Genomic DNA, 18,260 nt, shown 5'->3' on the forward strand with positions numbered 1-18,260 from the left:
TTTTTTGGGTAGATACCCAGGAGAGGGATTGCTGGGTCATATGGGAATTCTATTTGTAATTTTTTGAGGAACCTCCACACTGCCTTCCATAACGGCTGCACCAGTCTGCATTCCCACCAACAGTGTATGAGGGTTCCTTATTCTCCACAGCCTCTCCAACATTTGTTACTATTTGTCTTGTTGATGATCGCCATTCTGACTGGGGTGAGGTGATATCTCATTGCGGTTTTTATTTGCATTTCTCTGATGATTAGTGATGTTGAGCATTTTTTCATATGTCTGTCATTTGTATGTCCTCTTTGGATAAATGTCTCTTCAGGTCGTCTGCCCATTTTTCAATGGGGTTTTTTTTTTGTTGTTGAGTTTCATGAGTTCCTTGTATATTTTGGATATCAGCCCCTTATCGGAGGCACTGTTTGCAAAAATCTTCTCCCATTCAGTTGGTTGCCTCTTTATTTTGTCGATGGTTTCTTTTGCTGCATTGCAGCTTTATTTACGGTGGCCAAGACATGGAAACAACCAAAATGTCCTTCGATAGATGATTGGATAAAGAAGATGTGGTATATATACACAATGGAATACTATTCTGCCATAAGAAAAGAAGAAATAGTGCCATTTGTGACAACATGGATGGATCTTGAGATTATTATGCTAAGTGAAATAAGTCAGACAGAAAAAGTCAAGAACCATATGATTTCACTGATATATAGTATATAAAACTGAAAACAACAAAAATACAAGACAAACAAATGAAGAAACAAAAACTCATAGACACAGACAATAGTTTAGTGTTTACCAGAGGGTAAGGTGGGGAGGGTGGTGGTAGATGAGGGCAAAAGGGATCAAATATATGGTGATGGAAGGAGAACTGACTCTGGGTGGTGAACACACAATGGGATTTATAGATGATGTAATACAGAATTGCACACCTGAAACCTATGTAACTTTACTAATGATTGTCACCCCAATAAACTTTAATTAAAAAAAGAAAAAGAAGAAGGGCATACCAGGTAGTAGCAGCAGCTTGTCCAAAGTCATACAGGGCAAAACAGTGCTTCATGTTCAGGAGTGACAAATGGCTCAGCACTTCTGCATCATAGGGTTGGAGAGGCCTGGGTCAGCTGCCAGGGCCCGACGACTGAAGCTTTGTGTGCCATGCAAAGAGTTTAGACTAGACTCTGGGGGCACAGTGTAACTAGAGTAAAGGGGAGTGACATGCTGAGATTTTCATTTAGTTCAATTATGCTAACAGTGGCATGGAACATGGATTTGAAGGAGCACAAGGTATGTTAAAAATATACAGTGAATACTGCTGCCAAGTGCCATCCAATGGAAAGGCAGGGATCTTCAATACATGAAGTGGTGCATCGAGCCTTTGTAACAGTGTGTAACAAGTTTCAATTTGTTCGGTGCATTCAGTCAGATGTGAGCTACGGTTGAGAGAAGGTGTGTTTTAAAGTGTGCCATAAATCATCCTCCAATCATGACAATGCTCCATGTCACACATTGCTTCTGCTATACGCAATTTCTGTCAAATAAAAACATTAAGGAGTACCCTCATCCACCTTATTCACTGTATCTGGCACTATGTGACTTCTGGCTCTTTCCCAAAGTCAAAATTATTCAGGATATCAAGGCAGACATGACAGCACAACTGTCATGGACAGCAGTTTCCAGAGCTGCTTCAGAAAGTGGCAAGAACGATGGGATAAGTGTGTTCGAAGAGAGGGAGAGTGTTTTGAGTGGAATTAATGGCAATGTGTCTTTTATCATGAGACATCTTTTTATTTAAACATTCACTGTATTTTTTGATCACACCTCATATAACTATAAACAGGGCAACTAGTTAAAAAGCTGTTTATTGCAGTCGTCTAGGTAAGAACTGATGAGGACATGCCTAAAGACAAAATAGCAAGAATGGAGCAGAGGAGACAGATGAAGAGTTTTTAGGATAGAAAATTTATTTCCACGCCTAAAGGTTTATCCTTTATGACAAAGGACTATTTATTTCAGGAATTCTCTGTTGAATGCCTGCAGGACTAAAAGAACACAGAAAAAAATCTGAAAGATCATAGCCAACCAAATTGCTAATAATAGATGGAGTGGAGGGTACTTGGAGATCTAGAAGGTATTCACTTTCTAAATCATATATTTCTGCAATGTTCAATTTTTAAAAAGCTAATTATTAATTTTAAATTAAAAAATTAAGATTAAAAATAGCAAACACTCGAAATTTCATATATATGTACTGAACTTTTCAGTTTACAAGGTGTTGCAGAGTTTTCCTTTTGCCGTGTGAAAGGGAAGTCTTGAAAAGTTTAGGGGCACATTATCTAAATAAACAAACACATTTATATAGATATGTATGGTATGTGTATATATGTATGTGCATTTTTTTAAAAGCAATAATTGGGAATCCATCTCATTCTCTTACTGCATCTTGAGTCACTGTGACCTGCAGACCTTACTTATATATTTTCAGATGTTCTACAGTTTACAGAGCACTTTCAAACATCATTTTGGTTGATTTTCAGAATATTCCCATGAGATTCAAAAGGCAGGTAATGTTATTCCCATTTTACAGCGGAGGAAAACAAAATTCATGAAAGGTAAAAGATTTATCCAAGGTACACAGCTGGCTAGTAGAAGAGATATGGTTTGAACCCAAATCATCTGATTTAAAATTCAACACATCTTTCAAATTCCTAGGATTTTTCTGAGGAAGGTTTCCCAAATAGGTGAATTTTCAAAGTCACTGAAATCTCTCCCAAAGCCTGTTTTAGTTTTGGGTAGATATTTATTTGGTTTCATTTTGAATAGAGAGCTTGCTAAAAGGTATTATATACAACCCTACTTTCTCTTAAAGAGTACCTAAAAGACAATTTAGTCAATGACTAAAGTCATAATTGTGAACTTTTAAAAGCAATCATGCTGTTGGGGACACTGAAATGTTTGGCCTCTGTTGGCTGTGGCCCTAATTGCTTTTTTTGTAGCTCTGCTTTTTCAAGGATTTTACTTCTTTCTCATAACCAGCTTTTATCTGCTACTCTTGATATGCTTGCTTCTAGCAGCCCCCTATTCCACCTCAAATTTGCAGCTTTTATTTGCTAAGGGCTAGAAAAACCAGATAAGTAAGCTTTTTACAACTATTTCTAAAATAAAAGTTTAAGGCTCTGAGAAAGGGCCTGGCTTGAGGTCTCATTGTACTTCTTTTGGATTCTCAGCTGGGTTCTAAATAGGTGGAGCTGCTAGCTCTCTGGATAAGTGAGGCACTGCAGAAGCTCTATGTAGCTCTCTGTAACAATGGGCTTCTGGTTTAATTTCTGTTTAGTACATTATCTATCCTATTACCCTTATTAGCCCGGGACAGGACTCCATTTTGTGAAACCCACACAATGGACAGTGTAAGCTACATTATCTAAGACTGGGGAGCAGTTAACAAATTTGTTACCTAAAGGCTGAACGAACTTGAGCCAAGGGACTCTTTAAAAGTGCATCTGTTCCTTTGCTTATAAAAGGGAAATAACTTCTGATTCTTACCTAGGTCTCAATGGTTAGTGTTAAATGTCTGTAAAACCTACTCCACAGAGGGCTTTCCTTTTTCTGTCACCAAAACAATATGACAATAATGATTCTGCACATTTATTACCCGGGAGACCTATCTTACTACAGCCTGCCTAGCACAGAGCATAATGCCTGTCACTTAGAAAGTGCTTATTAACCATATGGGGAATTAATGCATACTTTCAACAATCCTAGAATATAGGAAACTGAGTCTCAGAGAAATCAAGTGATTTCCCAAAGACCACACAGCTAGGAAGTGGCAGAGCTACAATTCGAGCCTGGGTCTGCCTGGGTTCAAAACCAATCTTCCTTCCACTATGCACAACCGACTTAAAAAGTCATGGGAAACTAAACTCATTACCTTTTATACAGGGTTCCTAGAAATGAAATCAGGTGAATGCTGTAATGTGTGTGTGTGTGTGTCTCTGTGTGTGTGTGTGTGTGTGTGTGTGTGTGTATGTATGTATTGTCCCTAGACATCAAAATGGGGTCATATGGGCTGAGAGAGAGTTGATTAACAATGGCTCACTGTGGTCCATGAGGGACATCTGTAATGGCATGCCACAGGACTCTGCTAATGATCCAGTCTTGCTAAGAATGTTATCAGTAACTTGGGTGAAGATGTAGTGTGCGTACTTATTAAATCTCTTTATGAGGAGCAGGGCTAGTTAGTACCTTGCAGAAAGACATAAAGATTTAAAAAAAAAAAAATTGAAAATATAAATGGAAGGGAAGCGATAAGATAGAACATAAAAGCAAATGTAAAACTCCTTTACTTAGAATATGAAAATTAACTGTACAAGTTAAGACAACAGTTTATATTTAAAAAGACTTGGGAAGTGTAAACTGACTCTAAGAGCATGTAAGTTGACAGTCGAAAACAATCTATAGGGTAGGCTGTACTAATAGAAGTATTAGTACCTCAGGGGAGGTTCCGCTAGTTGACCATGTAAGTGCCATGAGGACAGGCCTACTACTGTCTTATCTGTTCCTGGCGTGACTGGGATCAGGGCACAATAAAGATATAGTGCATGCTCAATAAAAATTTGTTGAATGAGTAAACAGATGAATGAATGAACAAATGGTCCCACTGTGCTCTGGCCGAGATAAATGTCATCTGAGTATTGAATGTTGTACACTGGTGGATATTAAAGAGGGTGGTGGCAAACTGAAACATATATATATATATATATATATATATATATATATATATATATATATGCATCAAGGTACAAACAAGTTTAAGGAGTTCATCATAGTATTGTTAAAAAAATATTTGAAGCAACCTAATACCTATCAATAGGGCAATGGAAAAGTAAAATTACATTAAAACAGTAGACTCTTATGTGGCCTTTAACAAAAATCGTACAACTCTATATGTACTGCCATTAAACAACCTATAAATTTTATTTGTAAATTTAAAAAGAAAGTTGCACACAGTATAATTTATACCTATATACATATATGTACATAGATATACATATATGTACATTTTTAAAACTCCACAAACGTTTATATATTTCTATTTGTACCCATATCCATGTAAGTGCAGAGAAAAAAAGTCTTTTCGACGTACACACACACACACACACACACACACACACACCCCACTGATAACAGGAGCTACCTCTGAGGTGAGTGCTGAGACTGAACAGGGATCAAAAGTCTTCTTTTTTATGTCTACTATTAAACTTTTGTACAAAAAGAAAGTATTCATGTATTATGTATATACTTGCATTAAGTAAGGCAATCAGAAACTTGATATGTGGAATCATTTATGGAACTCTGGATATTTACATAGAAAGGGGAAGATTTCAGGGTGATAGCTCTTCCCAAATATTGAAGGGCTGTGGGTGAAGGGGATAAACTCAGGCCCTCAGGCAGTGACCACCACAGGAAAGTCAATCATGGGTCTAATAGGAGAAAGAATGGCATAATATTGCAACTCACTCAATCCTGAAGTAGGCTGCATTCTGGGTGGTGAGTCTAAAATTCCTGGGAGAGACTGGGGCCATCTGACAGGGGTGTCAGCAGTAGAATGTATGCGCCAGGAGACAGGTTAGGCTGGAACCACTAGGCTTTTGAGGTTCCTGACAAACAAATCATTTTTTCTCTTTCTTTTTTTGGGGGGAGAGTTCTGATAGTTTATTTTGCCAAATAAGAATATTAAAATAACTAATATTACCTACTCAGATTATCATTTCATTATATACAATCAACATTTTAACATAAAAAAATGCAAAATCTCAGACTGTAAAAATTGAATATATTTAGCCTTATAAAAATTTGCTACATTTTCTTTTTTTAAAATGTCACTGCAGACAGTGAAACTTTAGTTGTAAGACATTATATTATGAATAAATAAGTATATTAACACATAGGATAGAAGGGAGGAAGAAAGCCTTTGTGTCAGATAGCAGAGATCTGTGGAGCCCTTATGTATAGGGGACAGATGATTTGAGGGACATTTTAGCCCTAAAAGTTGATGTGTCTCTGACTCACCCTAAATTTGTCTCCATAATTCATGAAAAATAAAGTCATAGTGATATCAGGAGTCATTGGATACTAACAAAGACACTGTTTCCATTTAAATGGCCAGAAGAGGGTAGACCCAGGAATGCCACATTACTCCCTAAGGGGCCTTTTTTGGCTTTGGATGAGTAGCTTGGTGCTGAACTCCCAACCTCAAAGAGTTTCAAAACCTGGGCTGGTCAGAGTCCTATATGCAGAACCTGGATCAGTAGACAGTAGGCCCTAGCACCTAGCAACCACTGAGCAAACAGTGAAGATGCTTCAACCAACAGTTCCTGGGTCCCAGCCAGACGTGGCAGAGTTGGGAAATATTTACCTGAGCTGACTGGATGGAGCCCACTGCACTCTTTTTGCATTAACCCAACAAGCTCACCTTTTTGGGAAAGGGGTGAGTGTACATCACTGACTGAGAGAAAGACAACAGAGAATAAAGCAGCATAAGAACAGAGGCCCTGCAAAGCAGAGATGGGAATTCATGGCACCCAGGATGGAGGGATGGGTGGGTAGGCGGATAGGTTCATTCCAACTATCCATCCATCAATTCATCTGTTTAGGAAACCCTTATTGAATGTTTACTCTGTGCCAGGCACGGCTGCACTATAATAATAAAAACATAGATTCTTTCCACAAATATTTCAGTCTGGTAGGGGAGGCAGACACACACAGCAGAAGCTTGTCAATGTAAAGAAAGTGGGATAGTCCCAGAGGGCTACCTGGAGAAGAAGACACTGGAGCTGAGTTTGGAAAGACGAATGAGAACCTGACAGGAAGATGGGGAGTAAGGGGGAGAGCGGGGCAGATGCCAGGGCTCATTCAAAACAGAATCAAGATGCCTGTCTATTCCTCTTGTTCCTCCCTACCTTCAGGACATCTGGGCATTTCAAAGAGGTATCTCACTGTTTCTTATAAGCACCCAGGCAGTACTTGGAAGTCCTTAGGACCTGGGAAAGAGGGGACCTGGAGACCTCTTATGAAGTTGGACTCCCTAGATCTTATTCCCTGAAAGGCCTGCCTAAGCAGGATGGGGCAGCCCACCCTAAGAACGCTGGGCCCTTGCCAAGTTCCCAGGTCCTAGGCAAAGTCCCGAATCCCAGGACCTGCCAAAACCCACCTTGCTTTGTGCCAGAAAAGTGTCTGTCCCTCCCAGGCCCCTGGGCAAGGCCACGCTCTGGCAAGTACCCCACTAGCCAGGAAACTGCCCTGTCTGTTCTGCCAGTCCCAGTGTAAGGGGAAGCACCAAATCCTCAGAAAGGAAGTTGGTTCTGGTTCACATCAGAGAGGAAGAGAGGAAGGGACTCCTTGCCTTTGAGTAGCTGCACTGCTTCCCCCTCCAGACAGAGTGATGTTAACCTTTTCTGGCCTGGTGGCTTTTGCCCTAGCAGCTCGATTGCTCCTCTCAACCTAACTCAGAGCTAGGGCCACAGAAGTACTCCACCACTGATCCCTGCAGGAATCAATGCTTACCCCACACTGACTGGGTGTTCAAATCTTTCCAGGCCTGTTTATCAGCAACATAAGTGTCCTAAAAACCCATTTCCCCTCAGATAAATCCATTCACAGTGATGGGGTAAAGTTTAAAAACGCCCTTGTTAGGATCACACACTTTCTTTGAGAAGATGTCATCAAGAAAAGCAAGATTAATATATAATTCACTTTAAGCAAACCCCATGGATGATGTTTGGCTCTAACTGACCATAAAAGGGCATTCTTTGTTCTATGAAAAGGTTCAGACTAATATTCATTTAAATAGCAGACTCTCTTGGTAAAGAAAAATAAAATTTAGTTTACAAAATTTTGACTTATGTACAGCATTTCAGGAACCACTCTTTTAGGTATAGTAAGGCATGCTTGTGTTTACCTGGAACAGAGCAAGTCTGGCATATTTTTATTTTTCATTTTTTTATTATTAGTTTCTGGTGTACAAAACAACATAATGATTAGACATTTACACCCTTCACAAAGTGATAACCCCAACAAGTCTATTACCCATCTGACACTATACATAGCTACTACAATACCACTGATTACATTCCCTATGCTGTACTTTACATCCCGTGACCATATATATATATATATATATATATATATATATATATATATATATATGTAAAATTATAGTTGACATTCAATAGTATTTTATATTTGTTTCAGGTATACAGCCCAGTGGTTAGGCACTTATATAATTTCTGACCTGATCCCCTCAATAAGTCTAGTGTCCGTCTGACACCATACATAGTTTTTATAACATTATTAAGTATATTCCCCATACTGTATTTGCGGCATATTTTGCTAATTATTTTTCTAATAATGAGCTGAGTCAGGTGAAAGGGCACAGGTAAGAACATTCAGAGGAAGGAAGGATAGCATTTAGGGGAATCTAAGTAGAACACCATCTGGAAAAAGGCTTCCAGAGCCTCCCAGGGGCAGAGCTAAGAAGAAGGGGCAAACAGGAGCCAGGCTGATGTGAAAAGGGACAGCCAGAACCAGTACTGTTGCAACAGCAACAATAACTCGTGTTGATTGAGCGCTTACTATGTCCCAGTCACTTTACATTCAAGATCTCAGTTAATCCCCTCCTAACAACTCTATAAGGTTGATGCTATTATTTCTCCCCCATTTTACAGTGGCAGAAACTGAGGTGTAGAGGTGAGTAATGAGGTTACACAGTTTCTGTTGGTAAAGCCAAAAGTCAAATCCAGGTCTGTGTGATGCCAGAGCTGGACCTCTGACGACTACACTCTCATCTGTAAGCCTAAAACTAGGGACCCCCTATAAGCAGTCCATGCCAATGTAGTCTGTGGAGAAAATATTGTAAGGTGCCAGTGCAGGGGAGGGGCTGCCAAGAAAGAAAACTAAAACAGGATGTGAACCAAGGATTCTTGAGGTTTGGAAGCCAAGGGGATTTTAGTGGCCACACAGGGGAGAGGGAACGGCATCTTGACACTTGATCTGGACACAAACAGCAGAGGTCCAGGAGGCTATGGGGGTGATGAGGGCAGCTGCAATTAATAGAATAAGCTGGAGTTGGAGACAACAGACCAGCACTGAATAAAGTGCCTATTATCGTGTAGACACTGGATAAAAGTAAATCAAATAAATCCCAGCTCTGCCACTTAATTGTTAGTCACTTTCCCATTTTGAGCCTCCGTTCCTTTATTTGTGAAATGAGAATAATACGTGCTTTACATAGTTATTGTGAGAGGGAAAACCTATTGGCTTAATGGAGTCCTCTGTAGGTTGTTAAGGAGAGAGGGACATGAAATGGGAAGTGACCTTGTAGGGAACAAAACAGGTACATAGAAACGGCTCCTGTGCCCTGAGAGTAGCCTCCAAAGCCACTCTTGGTCTGGACATTTTTGAGGTAAAAAAAGTTTATTTTCAGCAGCAGCTGTGATTCCAGGAGAAGGAGAATCTGGTTACTAGGCTGCCTTGACAGCCCTCTGAGTAAGGGGGCAAAGGGAAAGCCAGGTCCTACCCCCTGCCCTGCAGGCATACACCCAGGCAAACACTCTTCTCCTTTCACCCTTCTCACGCACAGGCCCAGGGAGGTGCTTTTCATGGGGCCAGGGGAACCCTCTGGGTGGGAACCCTTCTTTACCCCACCCTTTACTTGGCAACCTGCCCCGAGCCTGCAGATACTATCTCTGACATTCCAGCTGGCAAGCTCCAGCCATGAAAGGTCTGGTCTGCAGGAGTCGGTATGGGTGAGAGGGCTCAGAAATGTGGAAATGTACTGTACAAATGTCAAATGAGGGGCTCTGGGTAACTTTAGATCATTTCTCATTTGCAGGAGTGTGCTTTCTTTCCCCAAAGCAGCCTGGTACATGTAGTCAGACAGGCCTGTTGTATATCTGAGCTCCACCTTGGGTAAGTTACTTAACCTCTCTGAGCTATAGTTTCCCCAGCTATATAATGGGAATAATAATGCTTACCTCACTGGGCTGTCATAAAGATTAAGTAATATCAAATAAGATATAACTTTATGTAAAGAGCCTGGCATATCCCATCATTCTTGGTTTGAATCCTGGCTCTAAGCAAGTCCCTGGACCTTTGCCAGCCTCAGTTTTCTCTTCTGTAAAATGGGGATTATAAAAGTTCCTGCTTGAATAATGGCCTCCAAAGATGTCCATCTTGTAATGTCTGGAACCTGTGAATATGTTCCCTTATGTGGCAAAAGAGACTTTGCAAATGTGATTAAGGTTAAGGACACTGAGATGGGGAGATAGTCTGAATTATCCAGGTGGACCCAATCTAATCACATGAGTCTTTAAAAGTGGAGTCTTTTCTGGCTATAGTCAGAAAGAGATGACAACAGAAAGGTCATAGAGATAGGCAAGGAAAAGGACTTTCCCATAAAGCCTTCAGGAGGAATGTAGCCCTGCTGACACTTTGATTTTACCCCAGTGAGATCCATGTCTGACTTCCAATCTCCAGAACTATTAAGATAATAAATTTATATTGTTAAACCACCAAACATATAAACAAACTACTACTCTGGGTTGCTGAAAGATTTAAATGAGATACTGCTTAGGAAGGGCTCAGCCCACCAAGAGCTTGTTAAACTAAGGGTATTAGCTTTTTCTGTGATTGTCTGGGGCCAAATCCAGCTTCCCTTTCAAGATCCCTGCTCCAGACTCCTGCGTGACAGGGGGAAGAGCTGGCCCTGCTTTTAGTCTCACCAGCGTCTGCATCTACCAAAGGCAACTCCTGAAATCTCCAAAGAAAACCCACTTTTGCATTTCTGCAGAATCTAGGAAAGGGTTCAAACACTTTCCTCTCCCACTGCTCTCCATCCCATACCTGAGGAACATTCCATTTCCACTCCCCATCTGGTTGCATCCATAGGCTTGTGTCAATGCTGGAGTCTGAATGAGCTAGGCCCCAGACCCAGTAACCCAGAAGGGCTTTGTGGTGGTGTTCGGGTTGTCTGGTAAACCAGGGTTTACCAGGGACAGGCCTCTGGAGAGCCCACAACTGTTTCCATTCCTATCTGCTCTTCACTGTCCTATTCTCAATAAGGCTTGGTCCATCCAGTACTGGGGCTGTTGCCAAGGCCACAAACAAGCAAGCAGGAAACAAATGATTTCTGAGCCTCAGGCCAAAGAGCCAAGAAAGGCTGCAAAGAAGGACAAATTCTCACCTCTCCAAAGGCAGAGACACTTATCAACTGCTTCCCATCCAAGCTTGGGTGGTATGTGTGAGTGTGTGTTTGGGATGGAGGGGAGGACTTAGATTTAGAGATCATGGATCTCAGAAAAAATTACCTTTCTCGTAACATCCACAGCCCATTTAAGCTGGTACAAGCCGAGCTCAGCAGCCACACAGGGAGAGAAGAGGAAGAACAAAATGTGGGTTCTCATTCATCAGAAAATAATAGGAGCTAATGTTTATTGGTTGATTACTATATATTAGAGACTATACTAAATCATATATCTTAACTATAATTAATTCTTACAACATGCCTAGGAAGTAGACATTATTACTGTTCCCATCTTCAGAAGAGGATATGAGGCACAGAGACAGACAGAGGCAATTAGCTCAGTCACTACATGGGACTGACTCCTCTAGGAACAGCCGTGGAGTGGGAGAAGCATGCAGTCTGGAGTCTGGCCTGGCTTTAAATTCTCCACTTCTGGGCAGTGAGATTCTGGGAAAATTCCTTAACCTTTTACTGTTTCAGTTTCCTCATCTGTAGAATTGGAATAATCACAACTGCCTCACAGGGTTGATATAAGTATTAAAGGGAATAGTGGATATAAAGCATTTTGTACTCAGTGCCTGCACACAGGCAGGATCATTGTTTTAACGATTATTGTTTTATCATCTTAACTACAATAAGTAAATGATTTTGCAGAAGGGAGGCATTTAATCTAACCGATTATCTCCCACTTGAAAATGCTGCTCTGTATCTACCTAGTCACTCAGCTTATTCCCTGTTGAGACAACAATGGTTTACATATCCCTTGTTCTAACATTTTTAGGAAATTTTCAGACCTTTCTCTCTCATTGGATAGCAATTAAGTTCTCTGAGATCAGAGGCTGAGTGTGTTGTTTCTGGGATGCCTCTTTTCAGGGCCAGGGGAGCCTCCTTTTTCCACTGCCCTGTATTTTTACATGGAAGGACTGCAGCTAGAGGAACATCTCACTCTCTGCCTCCTGGTAGAAGTGACCTATCTCCATGGTGGGTCTAGGTCAGCTCTCCTTACTGGGGATGATAGCTAGCCAGGAAGTCATTTTCTGAAATCTGTGGGGTGGTTTTTCTGGTAGTCTTAATAATTAGGAGGCTCAATTTGCATTTACTTGGCAGAGGTATACTAGGCATCCTGTAATGAAGAAGACAGCACAAAACAAGAAACACTTATGCCCCATACAATTTCCATATGACTTTCAAATGAGCCATCAGACATTTGTGTCAGTAAATACCTGCCTATAATCAAATGAGTCTAGGACCCTATTCCATTTTTTATGCAAGCACAAAGTATCTTTTGTACACTTTTAATATGTATTGACTTTTTCCATGAATGCCATTTTCTGCATAAATCGAAGAAACATATTTTGTTTGAAGGTTTACCAAGAGTTAACATTTAGGAAAATGAGCTGCCAATATAGCATATCAACATCAGTCTGTATTTGTGTCTGTCACATTCATATAGGCATAAGCATCCTACTATCATGTTCAACCTTCTAAGGGAGTGTGCCCAAGGACTTACTTGCTGAAATACGTATTATTTTATTATAAATTCCTTTTCATTCTCCTTTTATTCACATTTGAGTATCTCACTAATTTTTATTTATGTTTTATCTAAATTTTATTCTAGGCTATTAAAGGGGATTTACAGAACCCTTGTTACATAGGACATTGGGTCCGATAAAGCTAAGAACCACATGTTTAGAAGGAAGTGGGTGTGTGTAGCTTGGGCCCCTTCTAGGACCTGCCTGTTGGCTTGGAGAGTACTTTACAGTCTGTTCTCCATGAGCTGTATCTGTGCCTGGTGGATGTATTTAATTCTGGAATGAAGTCTTTCAAAGCCCGCTGTGGACGTACATCAAAACCATGTCTCCACTGAAGCTCTATCTGTCAGGCTCCTGCATGTATTTTTTCAATTGTGTTGGTACTTTGGAGGGGGTAAAAACAAGAGGGATATTATGCATCCACACTCTAAAACCCAATCCCACTGCTTAGGGTTGAGCAAAATATGGTTTGCTGGTTCCTCAACCTCTTCTCTCTCTTAGTCTGCCTGTTCTCCAATAATCCTTCCTCTATCTGAAGTATGGAACAAAAAGCTGGATCCTGCAGCAGAGGGAAAGAAGCCTCAGAAGACCCTGAGTCTCAAGTCCTTAATTTTCATCCTTCCAAGTCTTTCAAAGTCAAAGGGAGGTGTCAGAGTCTTTCTCTGGCTTATTGAGACCACTACCCCGGCTCTATTCACCTGCCTAGCTTTCTTAGACTCACTGAACCAGCCACATGGGGCTTTATCATAATGTGGTGGTTGGGGGGAGCCCTCCCTGTCCTCCACAGCCTCTGCTGCATTTTCTTCCCGCCAGATGGGCGCTCCTGTGAGCAGGGATGTATTCTACTCTCCTCTCACTCCTCAATACCCAGCTAAGTACAGGTTTGTGGAACTAAACAAAAACACAGTCAGTTAATTTACTCCCTTGCCCTCTCTCACACAATTGATCTGGTGCAGCTCTGAGGCTGAGGGGCTGAGGGGGAGGGGGGGAGGGGGAGAGGGGGAGGGGAAGGGGACTTAGTATGCCATCACTGCAGATCCTCACTCGCCAGCTTGAGAGTCTGGTCCTGCCTGCCCTGTGTCTCCCTCATGGGCCTCCCTGGAGAAGCATCTCCAACATTCTGAATCCTCAGAGACCTTCCTTTCCTTAGGCTGAATTTTGTAGATTTTAGAGAAGATGTCCCATTGAGCCAATTAAACACTGCAAATCAACATATACCAGGAGCAGCCAAAGAACCACAATAGTTCACCTTCAAGAAAACAAGGAAGGAAAATCCCATCTGTTTTAAAGCTAAATACTATATGGGGCATACTAGGACAACTGCTCTGGACTAGCTGGCATGGGGTCCAGAGAGAGGCACAGGAAGTGAGATATTGGTATATTGGTGCAGGTGAGCTGAGAATGCTGCCAAGCCTACGACTGAGAGAAAACCACAGGCTACTGATTCTCAGCTTTAGGGCAGGAAGCTAACAAGGATACCTGATAACTTGCTCCAGACTTTCTTCTGGCCTCAGAGAACTTTTGGGTGGTCTTCTATCAAGATGGCATTCAACAACATAGATGGAAATACTGCTATGATCATGGCCCTGGATAATGAGGGGTCCAGAAGTCACTAGAACGAAACAGCCTGAGGCTCCCCGGGTATAAACCTGTCATTGTGGACTCTCCAAGCCCCCTTAAGCCAATTCTACCTTCCAATGTCCTTCTGAAGCTAGATGTTGGTTCAAAGAGCAGGAAATGAAAGTGGAGAAACTCCGTGACCAGGAGAGCTGTCCCCTGGGCTCCTAAACTCATCAACAGGGCACTCAGCCCTGTCTCCCTCTCCAAGGAACTTTTCTCATCTTCTAGGCTAAACCCTCCACTGGGCCCACCCTCTATCCATGTTCTCGCTTTTCTGTCTCCTATACTGTATCTTCTATCTCTTCCCTGGCCCACACCCACTAAAGTCTCCCTCATCCCCAAGAGGCTTCTCTTCACACTGTCTCCATTTCAGGCCAACACTTCATCATGGGTAATTACGAGGTCTGACAATTAAGTTCGCGAACTTGTTGCACCGATGTTGGTAACTTTTTTTTTATACAAGAGGGATTATTCATCATGAATTTGTACCAACTAGACAAACAGTTAACTGAGTTTACTATTTGGACATGCTGAAAAAGCCGAATGAAAAAGTTAGACAACGTGAACTTTTTGCCAACTCATGGCTCTTGCATCACGACAATGCACCAGCTCACACGGCACTGTCTGTGAGGGAGTTTTTAGCCAGTAAACAAATAACTGTATTGGAACACCTTCCATACTCACCTGATCTGGCCCCTAATGACTTCTTTCTTTATCCAAAGATAAAGGAAATATTGAAAGGAAGACATTTTTGATGACATTCAGGACATCAAGGGTAATACGACGACAGCTCTGATGGCCATTCCAGAAAAGGAGTTCCAAAATTGCTTTGAAGGGTGGACTAGGCCCTGGAATCAGTACATAGCTTCCCAAGGGGAGTACTTCGAAGGTGAAGGTGATCGTAGTGATATTCAGCAATGAGGTGTGTAGCACTTTTTCTAGGATGAGTTCACGAACTTAATTGTCTGACCATGTATGCAGTTCTTGTCTCCATCATTTCATTAACCCCTATTTAACCCTCAACTGTAACAATTTTGCATCTGCTCTCACCATAGACACTATAGACACTAGGATAAGGCCATCACTGTTTCCCTCACTGCCAAACCATCGCTCACTTTCAGGCGTTGGGCTCTACAGTATCTCTGCATGCTCTGATGCTGTTGGCTATCCCCACCTTTATGAAAATATCTCTTTTGTGAGTTGGGTTCTACTCCCCATCCCTCTGACAATTCCTTTTTAGTCTCATCTATAGGCACCACTCCTCAAACTGTCCCTTATGTGTTCCTTTTCCTCCAGGTCTGTCCTTGGTTCTCATCCCATTCTGCACACCCTCCCTAGTTGACCTCATTCCTCCCATCACTTCAGTTAACATTGTTCAATGGTGACTCCCCACTCTGAATCCTGACCAGTCTCCTGGGCTGTAGATCCAAATTTCTCACCATCTATAGCTCATTATCTGCCCTTCTGCTTCCTTTAATCATCTGTAGAAATTCACTCCACCTCTTGACCTCTTGATCTCTGGTTGCAGTAAAAGTTAGAAATCTAAGAATCGTACTAGACCGTTTTCTTTCTTTTATTCCCATATTCAAACTGTTGCCAAAATACTCTTGATCTAATACCAGAAATATCTCTCAAATCTGAGTCTCTCCATGCCTACTGACACAGTAATAATAATAGCAAATACTTATACAGTATATATGTCCTAGACACTTGTTCTATGAGGTACACACACAACAACAACCCTGTGAGATAGGTACCATTATTCTCCCCATTTTATAGATGAGAATAAGGAACACAGGAGTTGAAGAACTTGCCCAAGCTCATACAGTCAGGTAATGCCAAACCCAGGATTCAAACCCAGGCAGTCTGGCTCTGTGTTTGTGTGCTTAACATCTTTGCTGTAATCTCTCTCCTTAGGATTGCCTACATCTTCCTACCATAACAGCATTCCATCAGGCCTCTCTTGCATCAGTCCATCATTCATCCTTCCTTCTACTCATTCTTGAAAATACCTAGTGGCTCCCTACTGCCCACAGGATAAAATTCTTTCTTTTTGGACAGATCCTGCGTCAGCTTTATTTGTCTAAATAGCACAGAAAGACACCAGCCCCATGCAGACAGCAGCCCAGGGGTCACACCAGTACTTCCATCCTCACATTGGCAGACCGAGGCCTCTACTCTGGAGCCTTTGTGGGGGCCTAGAAACCTTTGGGAGCCAGAGCCTGAGCTGATAGCAGAGCTTCAGCTGCAGGTGCAGCTAGGGCCATGGTTTGAGCCTTGGCCTTGGCCTTTGGCTGGCAGAGCCTGAGACCCTTGGCGCTATGGGCTTGAGCACATTTCCCAAGCTTGTGGTGGGCGATGTAGGCAAGTCAACTGAGCTTGCAGCTGCTGCCTTTTGTAATCTTGGGCTTGAGCTCCTTGGGCTTTACGAGGGCCATGATGGCCTCAGCCTGTATACTCATGGCCTTAACATTGTTGGCTTGCATCTTGTTCAGGCTCTTCTTGTTGTGCTTCTTGGCAAAGCGCATGTTCCTCAGGAACTTGGGGTCCACCCTCTTAAGAGATTCATATCTTTGTGATCGGGGTTTCTTGATGCCTTTTCTGTGCTATTTTCAGGACTGGTTGTGTGTGGTGTTGGACTTGGCCATGTCTGCACCCTAGCCCACAGTCCCCACAGGATAAAATTCTTTGCTGGGCATTCAAAGTTCTTCATAATCTTGCCCGACCCATAGCTCCAGCCTCATCTTCCACCATCTCATCCCATGCTGATCCTTTTACAGTTCCCCTGAAGCTACGCTCTTTTTTAACAGTGACCCTTCACACTCACTGTCTCCTATGCCTGGAATATTTTTGCTGCCCCTCTCTGCAAGTTCAAGACCCCTACTTTTCTGCTGTCACCTACTTCAGACATCATCTCTTTGGTGATAATCTCAGGCAGAATCCCAAAGCTCAGCACTCTTATATTTATCACAGAAATCATTGCATAGTATTGCAATTTATCTTCTTACAAATGGCACCCTCTATCTAGAGCTTAGGAATAACTAGATATTCAAAGAATGAGTGGCAGCTACAGATCCAGCCTGCTGGGTCCTTCTGTCTCTGTCCCTAAATTTTAAGTGATTCTTTCCACTGGATCACGCAAGAGCATAATGGCTGGAAAGATTCCATATTACATATTTCCTCTCACTCTCTACATTTCAGGGTGAAGAAATAGACACTCTCGTCCTCATTCTCTTCAAAGAAAAAATAAAAGGAGAGTGGAAGTTAAACTAACCAGTTAGAACATGGCATGAGAAAAATGATGGGACCACAACACGCAGACTACAGGGCCTTAGAGGTCATCTAATGCAAACTTCATCATTTTATTCTTGAGGAAACTGAGGCTCAGAAAGATAAAGGCAGCAACTAGTGAGTGGCAGAAACAGCATTTGACACCCAGGACTTCTGACTTCCCGTCCAGAGATCTGGCCTTATTTTGTTGCCTCACAGCCTTGTCTTAACTTTCCTAGAGACTGAGGGGTGGCCTTGTTTCTGAATCCCTGGGTCTTCCCACAATTACTCCCACACAGTCTCAGGAAGTTAACAGGCACAGCATGAAACTGCCTGATGAGCCGACATCTCTTGCTCATGTAACTTCAGGACTTAGTTTATCCAGCACCTGGCTGCAACTCCCAGTCGTACCAATTAGCTTGGGGACTTCCAACAGGAGCTTCACCAAGGGCAGTGGCTCATCCTTTGCACTCCTGTGTCTGTATCACACAACGAGGCAGTTACTATACGATGACTCTTTCTTCACCTCCCCACTCTTCTAC

The 18,260-nt window shown here is 42.0% G+C and overlaps 1 protein-coding gene and 1 pseudogene across 1 annotated transcript in view; both read right to left on the reverse strand.

The window, feature by feature from the left end:
- The window catches only part of POU2F3 (POU class 2 homeobox 3), a 90,773-nt gene that overhangs the window by 31,062 nt on the left and 41,451 nt on the right, over positions 1 to 18,260 (reverse strand). The gene's annotated exons all lie outside the window — the stretch shown is intronic.
- Positions 16,623 to 17,096, reverse strand: LOC109438369 (large ribosomal subunit protein eL29; annotated as a pseudogene).

This window comes from Rhinolophus sinicus, linkage group LG06 (genome assembly GCF_036562045.2).
Source record: "Rhinolophus sinicus isolate RSC01 linkage group LG06, ASM3656204v1, whole genome shotgun sequence".
NCBI lineage: Eukaryota > Metazoa > Chordata > Mammalia > Chiroptera > Rhinolophidae > Rhinolophus > Rhinolophus sinicus.